The sequence below is a fragment of the Pan troglodytes genome, chromosome 12, assembly GCF_028858775.2.
Source record: "Pan troglodytes isolate AG18354 chromosome 12, NHGRI_mPanTro3-v2.0_pri, whole genome shotgun sequence".
NCBI lineage: Eukaryota > Metazoa > Chordata > Mammalia > Primates > Hominidae > Pan > Pan troglodytes.
The window spans coordinates 51,971,025-51,984,552 of NC_072410.2; the positions used below are offsets into that span (position 1 = coordinate 51,971,025).

Sequence of the window (13,528 nt, forward strand, 5' to 3'; positions counted from 1 at the left end):
TGTGAATTGTAGGAACTCCCTCCCTTGAGGCATCTTGTGTTTTCATGTCATTAATTCCTGCCTCACCCCTCAGCCATAAATCTCATGGAGAGGATAGAAGGCTTCTGTCCTTTTGTATCACCATCTTGCTGTGGCTCTATGATGACGCCCTTGTCTAGCCTTGTTCTGCTGACGGTGACCTTTAATGTAATAAAATGCTTACAGGAATAATGAGAATTGATGGAGAAGATGCACTTTCTTGTGATTTATGCCTCTATGCATTAGAACATGAGGACATTTTGGAGGAACGAAGCATGTTATGGGAGAGCGTAGGGTTTTTCAGATGCATGGCCGAAAATCTCAAAAAAGCATCCTGTGCTACCTGGCAATTCTAAGGCATTTACTTTCTCACTTTCCAGAATGACAAATTCACTCCTCTTTTCTCCAAATTTCCTTTCCTCTCCACCCCACCCACCTTTCTGGGTGCCTCCAGCTTCATTGAGAAACAGAAACAGTGATCCCGGAGCTCTCCTGTCTTCCCACCCCCCAACCCCTGACACACATCCCTGACATGCTGCTCTGGGTTGAGTGGCCCCTGCTTCTATCAGAGGCCATCTTTTCTTCTGGGCTCTGGGACCTTTTCCCTCTCACCATCTCAAAAACACCACCATGGCAATTGGCCTTTATCTTTTCTGCATCATCAACCTCTTTCTTCCTTCCCCCCTCCTCCCATTTCTCCCTTTATGTTCTCCTTGAAAGAGTTGCCTTTGCTCTGTATCTCTTCCTGTTCCCCACTGTTTATACCTGTCCTCTTTATGGCACTGAGGCTATTCTTGTCAAGGTCATTGAAGATGACCTCCATATTGCCAAATCTAATGGCCTCTTCTCTGTTCTTATCTTACTTGACCTGTCAGCAGCACTCAACACTGTTGACCACTTCTTGAAACATTTGGATTATCTGGCCTGGAATACTGCCCTTTTCTGGTTTTCCCTTGCCTCACTTGCTGTTCCTCCTTTTCTTCTGTGCAGTTCCTTTTCCTCCACCAGACCTCTAAGTGTGAGAGAGCTTTGCCCTGCACCACTTTGTCTTCTTTATACGCTCTCTCTGGTGAGCTCTTTTGGGCCTTGGCTTTAGACTTCATTTTTGTGCTGATGAATCCAAAGTTCCTATCTCCCCAGAACTCTACTTCATTGCTTCTGGAACTTTACTGTACACACTGATCACCTGGGGATCCTGTTAAAATGTAGATTCCAGTCTCATTTGTCTGGAGTGGGGCCTGAGAGTTTGCATTTCCAATAAGCTCCCAGCGATGCTGATGTTGCTGGTCTCCGGATCTTACTTTGGGTAGTGAGGCTGAAAACCTGTATATCCAACTGCTTCCCTGACATTTCTACATGCATGTCTTACAGGCGTCTTAGACCAACCCTAAATGACGCTCTTAGAGCTCTTGATTTCTTTACTCAAACCCATTTCTCTCTGCATTTTCCTTGTGTCATCATCCCAGTTGCACAAGCCAAAGATTTTGGAGTTGTCCTTGGTTTCTCTTTCCTTCACTTTTTCATCCAGTCTATCAGCAAATTCTGCTGGCTCAGTCCTCCAAAACATATCCCAAATCTTTCTACTTGGCTCCATTATAATAGTAGTAGCTGATATTTATTCAGTACTTCCTACATGTCAGGCTGTGTTAATGACATATATTTATATTTATAAGTATTTAAAGTCTAATCATCACAATAACCCTATGAGGTAGGTGGTATTATTATTCTCATTTCTTGGATAAGAAAAGTGGACACATAAAAGGCAATAAATAATTATTTGCAGATTGAATACATGAATAAACTTTATAACTTATAACTAGGTAACCCTACATAGACCTGCAGTTTATGACCTAAAAAAACCCAATTTATTCTCTTGGTTTATTTTTCTCCCTTGTTATGAATATAATACTCAATAATGCCATTGATATGCTTAGAGAATTAGGGTTTCTGTGTCCTTGTTAGGCACCAATGACATTGCAAATGTCCATTGGCAAATGTCCAAAGGGCGTGTGTGTTACAGAATTTGTAGTGTCTTTGGCTTGAAACCATTTTCGACAAAGGCTATATGCATTTAAGGCACTAAAAATGTTTATGTCTGATAATTACAATGTCTTGATGTGCCTTGCTGAAACATTGTGTCTTGTGTGCCCTTGTGAAAAGCGGGGACTCTTATATTTCCCATCATATCCTTGCATTTTCTGGAACCGGGGAGATATCTTGAGAGAATGACTTCAAGCTCCAAGATGTGTTCCTTTTCTTAAGTTTCCTTTATCTTGATTGATCTTGAGAATATTGTTCTCTGTGCTGGTTATCACAGTTACAGTGTATGATGATAAATGATTGGTGCTCTGGATAAAACAACCTAAATAGTCAAGTAGATGGAAACAAGCTCATATGACCAAAGTCTAAAAGAATCGAGTTGTTTCGATTGGAGAAGAGCAGTTAAGCAACTACTTTCTTATGCTGTTTATTGTAAAGGAAATCTTTAGTAAGCTTTTTCATAAAGTAAAGACATCTTTTGTAATGTGAATAATTAACCTAGTTTTAGGAGTGTAAGTTTCTTTTAAGAATGGGAAAGGGAGATACATTCATTTTTGTCCTAGTAGTTTCTATCACAACCCTCCAAAAGAATCCTCTCTCTTAGGACTTTTAATATGCTAAGGCAAACGTAACACCAAACGTAACACTGTATTCCTTTTTCTAGTTTAGTTCAAAGAGACATCCTAGGAAGTAAGATTTTTCTATATAGGTGAACTCAGAAAAGCTAACAAGGTACCCTAAGCATTAGTAAGGGCCTGCTGCTCCGACCTCATCCCAACCAGCCCTGCCCATCTTTAGGTTTCTGAGTAACAAGCGTCAACTGTTATATACTGAAACATTCCCTCTGGAATTCCAGATTGTCAAAGTGGAAGGGATCAAACAGATCTTCCAGTCCAACCTCTTCATTATAGAAATCAGACACCTGAAGCTGAGAAAAGATAAGGCACTGATCCAAGGTGAGGCAGATTAATTAATGGCAAATTCAAGGCTCCTGAAAAGTTTTTCTTTAGGGCATTTATATTCAAATGTCAGCGTCTCCCATTTTTAAAGTCAGAGTTTTCAAGATGCTATTTGATTTCAAGGAAAAGTGACAGGAAGCATATCAATTTTTTATAAGAATGTAAAATACGGTAGAGGAGCTAGGGTGTGGGGAGGCAGTTTCTCTACATGGCCAGGTCTCAGTGTTGGCCCTTAATTCTCATTCCTGGACACAGGAAAAAATTATAGTAATTTAGACATGGTTATAATGCTACAGAGTATATTAATTTCCCAGGGCTGCCTTTACATGGAGATGGCTTAAATGGAGATCTCCTTAAATGGAGATGGCTTGACATAACCGAAATGTATTCTCTCTCAGTTCTGAAAGCTAGAGGTCTGAAATCAAACTGCTGACAAGGCCGTGCTCCCTCTGAAGGCTCTAGGGTACTCCTTCCCTGTTTCTTCCTACCTTTGGAGGGTGGCAGTAATTCTTGGCATTCCTTGGCTTGCAGCTACATCAATCCAGTCTCTACCTCTGTCATCACATGGTCTTTCCTCTGTGCGTGTGTGTCTTCTCAATGACTTTGATGACTAAATCTTCCCATTCCTTATAAGGATGCTGACCGTTGGATTTAGGACCTACCCTAATCCACTATGACTTCATCTTCACTTGATTGCATCTGCAGAGATCCTGTTGCTAAATAAGGACAAATTCACAGGTTTCAGGTGGATATGAATTGTTGGGAGACACTTTGGGGACATGAATTTTGAGAGACTTTTATGTTTCAACATTTGCTAAGAATTTATGTTTGTACCTCCTGGAAAGGCATGATGTTTCCCTGGTTGAGAGAAAGAAAAAGAAAGAGCGAGCATGAGCATGTGCACACTTGGAGCATTGTTTCCTAAGGTATATTTGGTGGGACATTATTCCCAAGAGATGTAAGATGAAATAAGTGTCCATGGCCAATAGAATTTGGGAGACACTGTACTCTGCCCCCCTCTCAAGAGCATCATCAGGCACCTACGATATGAAAGGCTCAGAAAGGTCCTGTAACAAGGACTTGTGTATACCCTACTGATCCCCAAACTGATTGGACAGGAAAATCTTTTGTCTTTGTGACACTCTATATTGGTTAAGAATTGCCTCCAGCTGCATGAAGCAGAAACCTAGCCATAGTGGCTTAGCCAAATAGGGACTTATTTCCATTCCCCAGAAAGTCCAGAGGTTGGCAACCCGGGGCTGGTGCAGCGACTCCTTATGGTACCAATGTGCCAGGCTCCTGTCTGCCTGCTCTGCCATGCTTAGCAGGTGGTATTTTTTATCCTGAAAGTTTGCAGCTACTCCATTTCCAGCCTTTAACTACCTTCTAGACAGGGAGAAGGAGGAGGAAGAGGTGAGGGAAGAGGATAGTATTTCCATCAGGAAATTAGACTTTCTCAGAAATTCCCAGAAGATTTGTGCTAACACATTATTGACCAAGACTGTATCAAATGGTTGCTTCTAGCTTTGGGGAAGGCTGGGAAATGCGGTTTTTTTTTTAGCTGGCCATATTGTTCCCTGATAGGGAGGAAGAAGGGGAGGTGAATATTGCCTAGCTAGCAGTGACTGCCACACATATAACTTCCCCTGGCATTAGTGACCAGGAAGTTGCCCTTGTTAAACATTTGTCCTAACTGTCCTTCACAAGAGAGTGCTTCCTATGCAATTCTAGGTTTTTAGCATTAGCCTCTGATATGGTTTGGCTTTGTGTCCCCACCCAAATCTCATCTTGAATTATAATTCCCTATTCCCCGTGTGTCATGGGAGGGACCCTGTGGGAGGTAATTGAATCATGGAGGTGGTTCCCCCCATGCTGTTCTCCTGATAGTGAGTGAGTTCTCATGAGATCTAATGGTTTTATAAGCATCTGGCATTTCCCCTGCTGGCTCTCATTCTCTCTCCTGCCGCCTTGTGAAGAGGTGTCTTCTGCCATGATTGTAAGTTTCCTGAGGCCTCACCAGCCATGCAAAACGATGAGTCAGTTAAACCTCTTATCTCTATAAATTACCCAGTCTCAGGTATTCCTTCATAGCAACATGAGAACGGACTAATACAGCCTCCAAGTTTGATCCTGCCAAACAGGATCTGTACTGAGTTAGTTCAGTACAGCTCAAGCAGTTTAAGTGTGCCCATACTCATATAGCTCAATGCTGCACTAAGTGCTTTTTAAATTATTTAATGGCTTGAACTGTGTTGCACTCCTAAGCTAATTTCATTTTCTTTAATGTGCAATAATGGCATTTGGGACTTACCTCTCTACAAACCTCCAAAATCCTTTGGACATATAACTGCCACATTTAAAGTAATATACTTGAAATGCATTGTAGAAGCAATGCTTTCTTCTGGCCAGCATTTTAAGTGGTGAAAAGACAGAAGCTTTCACTTTCTCAAAGAGTGGCTCAGAGGACCTTGTCAGTGGCAGGGGTTTTCAGTGATCACTTCTGTGGTCACACGTTCTAATCACCAGGGGAGCCAAAGAGCAAGTCTCCATTCCCAGGTAGGAAGTGCTCTGCTTTGGATCTGGATAAAATGGACCTGCTATGAGGAACCTATTGTGGCAGGAGAAGCCATAAAGATCTTTGTCTTTTAGTTCTCCTTGTTTTACCTTAAGTGGTCAGAGAGGCCACACAAGACCAGAGGGAAGGAGTCTAGTTACTGCAGCATAACTCAGCTTACTTTGATGAATAATAATGTCAATGATAGCTACACAGAGACACAGAATAGATTCCAAAAAAGGATTCCTTTTTTTTTTTATCAGTGTTTGAATATGTGACATTTCTAATTTTACCTCTAAATACTTGGAGTGAGGAGGAGGGCAGGACCCACATGATAAGGCAATCATGTCTTCAAACTTAAGAACAGAAATTTTCTTCACAAGTGAGGGCATGGTGTCCCAGGAGAAAAACTATATGGAGGTTGTGCCATCTCCATGCCCTGCTGTGACCACAAGCTCTTTTTTTGGTTCTGGGTGCAAAGATTAAAAAAAACACTTGTTTTTCCTATCAGCAATAATATGTCAAGATTTTTAAAAACCATTAAAAATTTATGCCATTATAAATTTTCAAGGAAGTGCAGGTCACATAAAGCCTCATATCCAAAGGTGGAAGCTGAAAAGAGCAAATGCCTTTGTACCATTTCGATTGTTGACCTACTATACAAAAAACAATTGAATTTCAAATTGTAATCCCATTGAGTGCAAAGGAAACAATTTGTTGTCAAATTTCCACTGAGTAATGTTTCAGAAAGGTCAATCGGAGATTATAAGTGGCTCCCAAGTCACTAGTCCATAAAGAGATACTGTCGCTGGACACAAAATGTGTGTAGAAGATATAAAGAAAAGGGTAATGTAGCAGAAGACAGGATGGGTTTCTCTTGCCTGAGTGACTATGCTGTGGCATGATGGGAAAGCATGACTCATAATGGGTGAACACATAGCATGATAGGAGGGCATATAGCATGATGGGAGAGCATGTGGTGTGATAGAGCCTGTGGCATGATGGGAGAACACATGGCATGATGCGAGAGCATGTGGCATGATGGGAGAGCACACACATGATGGGAAAGCACATGGCATGATGGGAAAGCACATGGCATAATGGGAGAGCATGTGACATGATGGGAGAGCACATGGCATGATGGGAGAGCATGTGGCATGATGGGAGAGCACTTACCATACAGCTCTGGATTGTAATCTTGAGGTTCAGCTTTCTTGTTTAAATCCATATTGGACTCTTAGGCTGGGCACGGTGGCTCACGCCTGTAATCCCAGCACTTTGGGAGGCCGAGGCAGGCGGATCTTGAGGTCAGGAGATCGAGACCATCCTGGCTAACACGGTGAAACCCCATCTCTACTAAAAATACAAAAAATTAGCTGGGTGTGGTGGCGGGTGCCTGTAGTCCCAGCTACTCAGGAGGCTGAGGCAGGAGAATGGCGTGAACCCGGGAGGCGGAGCTTACAGTGAGCCAAGATCAGCGCCACTGCACTCCAGCCTGGGCGACAGAGCGAGACTCTGTCTCAAAAAAAAAAAAAAAAAAATCCATATTGGACTGTTAGCTCCTGGAGTGCAGGGACCATTTGCTAAATCTTTGCTGTCTCTCAGCACTTAGCCCAGTTTTCAAAAACTGTGAGAAGAGTAGACATTTGGAGAACAATGATGCCTAAGTAAATCTATCCAAAAACATTTGGCTCAGATGCTAACCTGGCAGGCCCAGGCTGTGGGTCAGTGGTGGGAAGGCCAGGCATGGGGGCTGTTGCTATCTTGCCAGAGTGTGGATGAGACCTGAATTCTGAGGAGGCAGAGAAATCCTAGAGGCCAGTGGACTCAGTGAGTATCTTAGGGCTACACAGCTGACAAACTAATAAATACAAACTTGACTCCAATTGTTTTCCCTCCCAGCCCAGTGTTTTCCCATCCTACCCTATTGGGGAAGTGGTAGAGTCAGACTGTGTGAGTTAGAATCCTAATTGCCCCCAAGTACTAGCAGTGGGAACTTGCACATGTCTACTCACCTCTCCTACTGTTTCCTCATCTTGGTGGTACCTACTTCAGTAAGGTTATTGTGGGGACTAAAGGGTTAATGCTTGGAGTTAGTGCCTGGTCCCATGAATGTTCCATAAGTATTAGCAGCTGCAAGCTGTACTACTGCTGATGCTTTTAATGTTTGCATATTCTTTAAAGCTCCAAAAGGAAAAGGAAGCTGAGTAGTATGCTAGGTACTGTAATCAAAGAGAACTATTCGAGAGATTTACCATGGTAAATAATTCCACCACCCACTGATGAGCGCCCTCAGAGCTCATAGAAGAGGCCTATTAATTCTGCTCCAGAGATCAGAGAAAATCTCACAAAGGGGTTGACATTTGAGCTGGGCCTTACAAAGCAAGTTGGAATATTCTTGCTTGGTTCGATTCCTTCTTGGAAGAATCCCTTTAATCACAAAAGCTATTTTATTTATTGGGTGCTATTTTACAAGTCATTATCATAACGACAGTCTCACTAGCTCATTATTGAGTTCTGAAAAAGGGATATCTATTATTTACAACTTTTCCCTGTCATTTCCATAACCTGTAGGTTTTCAAAATAGATTTGTTTCACAGGGAATTTAGATAAAAACAGTCCTTATTTTGACAATAACTTACATTGAGTGATATTTATGTAATACATACAATTAATCTGTTTCTCTAACTATTGGCTACAGGGGTTGGACTCAATTTATCTCCTCTCTGCAGGATCTTTTGTTGTCCTTGGATACCACCTCACATATGTCCCTGAGTATATAAACTCATTAATCATAAAGATGGTGACATTCCTTGGAGTAATTGGACATTATATAAAAAGCATCTGCTGTGCTTTCTCAAGAAAGAGGGGCAAGCAATCTACTGTTCCCAGCTGCTCTCCTGGGAGGGTTTTTGGTGAGGCTATAGTCTGGCTTTGGATGGAGATCTCCTGCCCCTCCTGCTTTCCCAGCACGTGCCATTTTTCTGTTTTGTGTGGGGATGTTAGAAACACTGTGAACCTCAGAGAGGCAGCCTGCATCTCAGGAGAAGACCAACCCCTTCACATCTAAGTACAATGTTCACACTCTGAAGCCCTCCTCTCACATCTTAACTTGTTCCCTCTCCTCTGATTCTGTACTTTGTGGTACTGCCCAGAAAGGAGTGTGGGAATAAGAAACAAAAACAACAACAACAACCCTACAGCAGGAATGGGGTTGGGGTACTTTAATAGTTCACCTTGAAATCTTCTTTTTTTTTATTTTGAGACGGAGTCTCGCTCTGTCGCCCAGGCTGGAGTGCAGTGGCATGATCTCGGCCCACTGCAAGCTCCGCCCTCCGGGTTCACACCATTCTCCTGCCTCAGCTTCCCGAGTAGTTGGGACTACAGGCGCCCGCCACCACGCCCGGCTAATTTTTTGTATTTTTAGTAGAGACGGGGTTTCACCATGTTAGCCAGGATGGTCTCGATCTCCTGACCTCAAGATCCGCCCGCCTCGGCCTCCCAAAGTGCTGGGATTACAAGCGTGAGCCACCGTGCCCGGCCGTTCACCTTGAAATCTTAGGTTCAGTTCCATTAACTGATCCAATGCTCGAAAGAAGACAATTAGAGGTACATTCAAGTCACCACCAAGTCCTGTGTTTTGTTTTGTTTTGTTTGTTTTTGTCTCCTAAACATCCGAGGCCTATCCACTGTTCTCCAGCTCCCCCAGGCCCTGAGTCCAAGCCCGGTCTTCCCCACCTGAACATCTGCTGCTGCCTCTAACTGACCCCCACACGCCCACTAGTGACCCATCCCCTATTCTATTTTTCAGTGTGAGCATTCAATATGAAAATGGGACCTTGCTATCCTCCATTTAAAGCCCATTAATGTTTCCCATTATTCTTAGAAAAAAGGCAGAATTCCTCTGTGCTCGAATCTCATAGACCTTACCCTTTGCCACTCAGCTTCAGCCACAATGGACTTCTTTCAGCTCCTTCAATTCATCAAATGCTGTCCAGCCTTCGAGCCTTACATTAGCTGTTCCCTGCACTAGGAATGCCCTTTCATGTCATTTATATCTCAGCCTTCCACCTCTTCAGAGGCCATTTTCCCTTTTTCTCCCTGTCCCAGCATGTCTGTATGTATTGTCCACACATACAGCTATACAAACACATACACACAATTTAGTTCAGAACCGTTTGAATGAAGTGCACATATCATGCTATAATAAATACTTCAATGTGTGTTTCCTGAAAACAAAGACATTCTGTTACATAATTGCCCAATACAATTTTTGGTAATTGTAAACTAGACAATTAACATCGACAAACCTTTCATAAACCAGGCAATTAACATTGGTACAATCCTACTATCTAATCTGTAGGGTTTATTCAAATTTTGCCAATTCCAATTATTTCCATGGTGGTTACCAAATGGTGAATATGTTGCCCTATTTTAATTCTTGTCATAGTTCTTATTACTCTGAGTTTTAAGAGTGTAGGATGTATTATCCATTTAGGATGTAAACACTAAAAATAAGCTCCTTACCTGGCCTGTTTACTCCTGTATTTCCCCTGGCACCAGGAACAGTGTCTGACACATAGAAGATAAATATTTGATTGACGAACAAATGAGTAAATGGCTGACTGGATGGCTATGACCTAGCATGATTTGGCTGCCATGTGTCATCCCTGCTGTCCCCTCTAGGCTTCTCAGCTCTGCTCTGGCCACACTGGCCTTCCTTTAATTCCTCATGCTCTGTATGCTCTGATCTACCACAGGACCTTTGTACATGCTATAGTAATCTGGCCTGGAACACTTTTTTCTTCCTATTTCATTGTTGACTCTTGTTTTTCCTTACAAGACTTGATGACTTTAAATACAGTATAGCCACAGCTTCCAGGAAGCCTCTACTCTAGGTTTTTCAAACCAGATTTATTTTAAAATAGACCTGGCAAGTATCTCAGAATTTTACAAACTTCTTTGAAGTGTTACACACTTGTTGAGAAGAAAGAGCATTTTCTTCTCTTCTTCTCCCACTGTTAAGTGTTTTGAAGCAGATATTGTCCCTAATAAATTACCTGACTGGTGGTAACATACAAAGCAGCCTGGAGAGAGGAGACAGCCATAAGACGCTGCCTCTTCCTCTGTGAAATGCTGAACTTTTCCTTTCGACCAGAGTTGCCTTATGCTCACATTTCTTTCATGGTAATCCAGCTCTCAGAGAAGTGGAGTAAAAATGCAACCAAATTATATTTTGCACATGTCCTTTTATGAGTCATATGCTACTGTATGTATTATCCAATTACACATGCACAGTACTGTGTGGGGTGATACATGGAGAGCCATGCCCTATTCCTCATGTCCACTGAGGAGATGTTCAAGGATGATTTTGACTCCAGCCAATATTGACCGTACTGACAGGCTATGGACGCTGACCAATCTATCATAAGATGTGACTTTGCTGTGATAATTTTGACCTCCTTAGCTAATTCATTAAATACAGTCTTGGATTCTTGAGTGGACTGTGCTATGCAACAGCAGTACTAATATTTTTGAAGCAAGATTCTCACTTAACACATCTGTAACATAGAATCCATAGGATAGGATTTAATAAGATTTTCAAAGAGAGTGTATGTTTTTCCCTCATGGGCAAAGTTAAACGTACATTGACAAACTTAAATATCACATAACTTAAAAAAACATAACATTAAGATGTATGTAAGTATAGCCAGGGACCTCATTTGTAGGCTCCCTAGGTGCTGTTCAAATGGTGTTCTATGGCAGGGAACATAGAACTCTTTTGCCAGATTTATACATACAGAGCACATCAAGGACTTGAGTGGATTGTATTGCCCTAAAAGGTCAGCCCCAAAGACAGATAATGGCTACCGTACTTTGTTTTCTTTGCGGCATTCCTCTTATTTCATTCACTGTTGTTCTATAGGCAACAAGAGTTGAAGAATCAATAGGTACCAGTTGAGCCTGACTTGATGTTTCACCTTGAGCTCCATCACTTTGATTGCAGATATCGTCATATTTTCTTTTAGAATTCCCATTCTTCAACCAGCAGTCCATTTCTTTTTTTAAGGGAAATGATTTCACTTCATCTAAAATAAATAATATGTATAAATATTAAAAGTTAGCTAAGAACACCTACAACTTAGTTCTGCCTTGTCAAGAGCTGATTCCAAGCAGATGTAGCTGAGCTGTTTCTGGTGTGTCACTGGGCCCAGTGAATATTTTCTCTGGTAATGTACTTGATTATACATTTTCATGTGAGCAGACACAAATGGGTTTTACTCTCTAAAAAATAACTAGCTCAGAAATAGCACTTTCTTAACCAAAAACATGTTTTGGGTAGTTCTTAAATCTGCATAGGCAGGGAAGCTTTATTCTGATGTCAAGGAAAAGAAGAATTAGCACAAGGTATTGGTAGTCTCAGATGTATTTGAATTAGGGATATTAAAGGTGTAGTATATAATGGCCTTTTAAATAGTTAAAACAGATTGGATCAAATGCTTGTAGAATCCCTGATGTACCTCTTGGAAACTTCCAGGTTCTTGGAACACAGTATGAAAACTTCCAATCCAGTCCAACATCTTCATTTTATTATTGATTAGAGAAATGTCAAAATTGGTTAATGGATTTGCCTGGGAGCCCACAGCTGGGTGGGATGTGTGGGGGAGGAGCTGGTATTGTGACCGAGGCTGCTGATCACAACAGGCCAACCTACACTGCAGTACCAAGACACCATATGATTTCAGTGGCTGAACACAACAGAAATTTATCTCTTGCTCCTGTTGCATGTCCATTGAGTTTCAGTGTGTGTGTGGGTCCTGTCCCATGTCTTCCTTACTCAGAGATTTAGCTGATGGAGTTGTCATCATCTGGAAATTGCTGGTGACTGCAGCAGGAGGAAGGCTTTAACATGCTTCTTCCCAGAAGAACGTTTGTTCATATTTTATTGACTAGAAAAAGACGTATGGGAATGCTGACCTGGAATGTGGTGGGGAAATGTCATCTTCTCCTGTACGCCAAAGTAGAGAGGAAACACATACTGGTGAACAATAGCATCCATCACACTTAAAAGCTTGCCTCCCAAAGGAGCTGCCCTCTTCGTTAATACATTTGCCCTCACTGTCCTTTCTCCTTTATTCTCCCAGAGCACCACTAACACGAAGCTCTTCTGCACATCAGACTCTTAATCAAAGGATTGGGCATATCAGAAGGTAATTATAGTGTAAGGCTGTAAACAACTTTTAAATTCAATGTCAGATGTCAGTAATTCTCAAAATTTATTGATCATTCACTGTTACAGGGAGTTTCTCACTGGCTGTTTCTTTCTATAAGCTACTGTTCTTTGCCGTGTTCTTGTCTTGATGCTCCTGACTCTCTTTCCGTCTCCCATTATTTTCCCACTGCTGATAATTGGTAACTTTCTCTGCAGGGCAATTTATCATTTCTTTTTTTAAATCATCCTCTCCCACATCAAGATTTGTGAAATTTGACAAAGGAGCAGGAACTCACTTTTCACATTTTAAAGGACCCATCGAAAAATTTCTTAGACCAAGGCCGGGCACGGTGGCTCATGCCTATAATCCCAGCACTCTGGGAGGCGAAGGCAGGTGGATCACTTGAGGCCAGGAGTTTGAGACCAGCCTGGCCAACATGGTGAAACCCCGTCTCTACTAAAAATATAAAAATTAGCCAGGCATAGTGGCACACGCCTGTACGCTCAGCTACTCGGGAGGTTGGGGTGGGAGAATCACTTGAAGCCGGGAGGCAGAGGTTGCAGTGAGCTGTGATTGTGCCAGTGTACTCCAGCCTGGGTAACAGAGTGAGACCCTGTCTCAAAAAAATAAATAAATAAAAATAAAAATAAAAAATTTCTTAGACACACACACAAAAACAACAAAAAGCAAACAAACAAACAAAAAAATCCCCACAAAAAACAAGACAACAAAAACTCTGCCAT

The 13,528-nt window shown here is 41.9% G+C and overlaps 1 protein-coding gene across 2 annotated transcripts in view; it reads left to right on the forward strand.

Annotated features, from left to right (window-relative positions):
- Positions 1 to 13,528, forward strand: part of ADD2 (adducin 2) — a 111,325-nt gene that overhangs the window by 14,210 nt on the left and 83,587 nt on the right. Inside the window, exon 1 of one of the 2 annotated variants that reach the window (XM_063789020.1) lies at positions 12,762 to 12,782. The exons of the other annotated variant lie outside the window; for it this stretch is intronic. The gene's annotated coding sequence lies outside the window, so the exon portion shown is untranslated. Of the gene's footprint in view, positions 1 to 12,761; positions 12,783 to 13,528 lie in introns of those variants that run through there. 2 annotated transcript variants of the gene reach the window in all.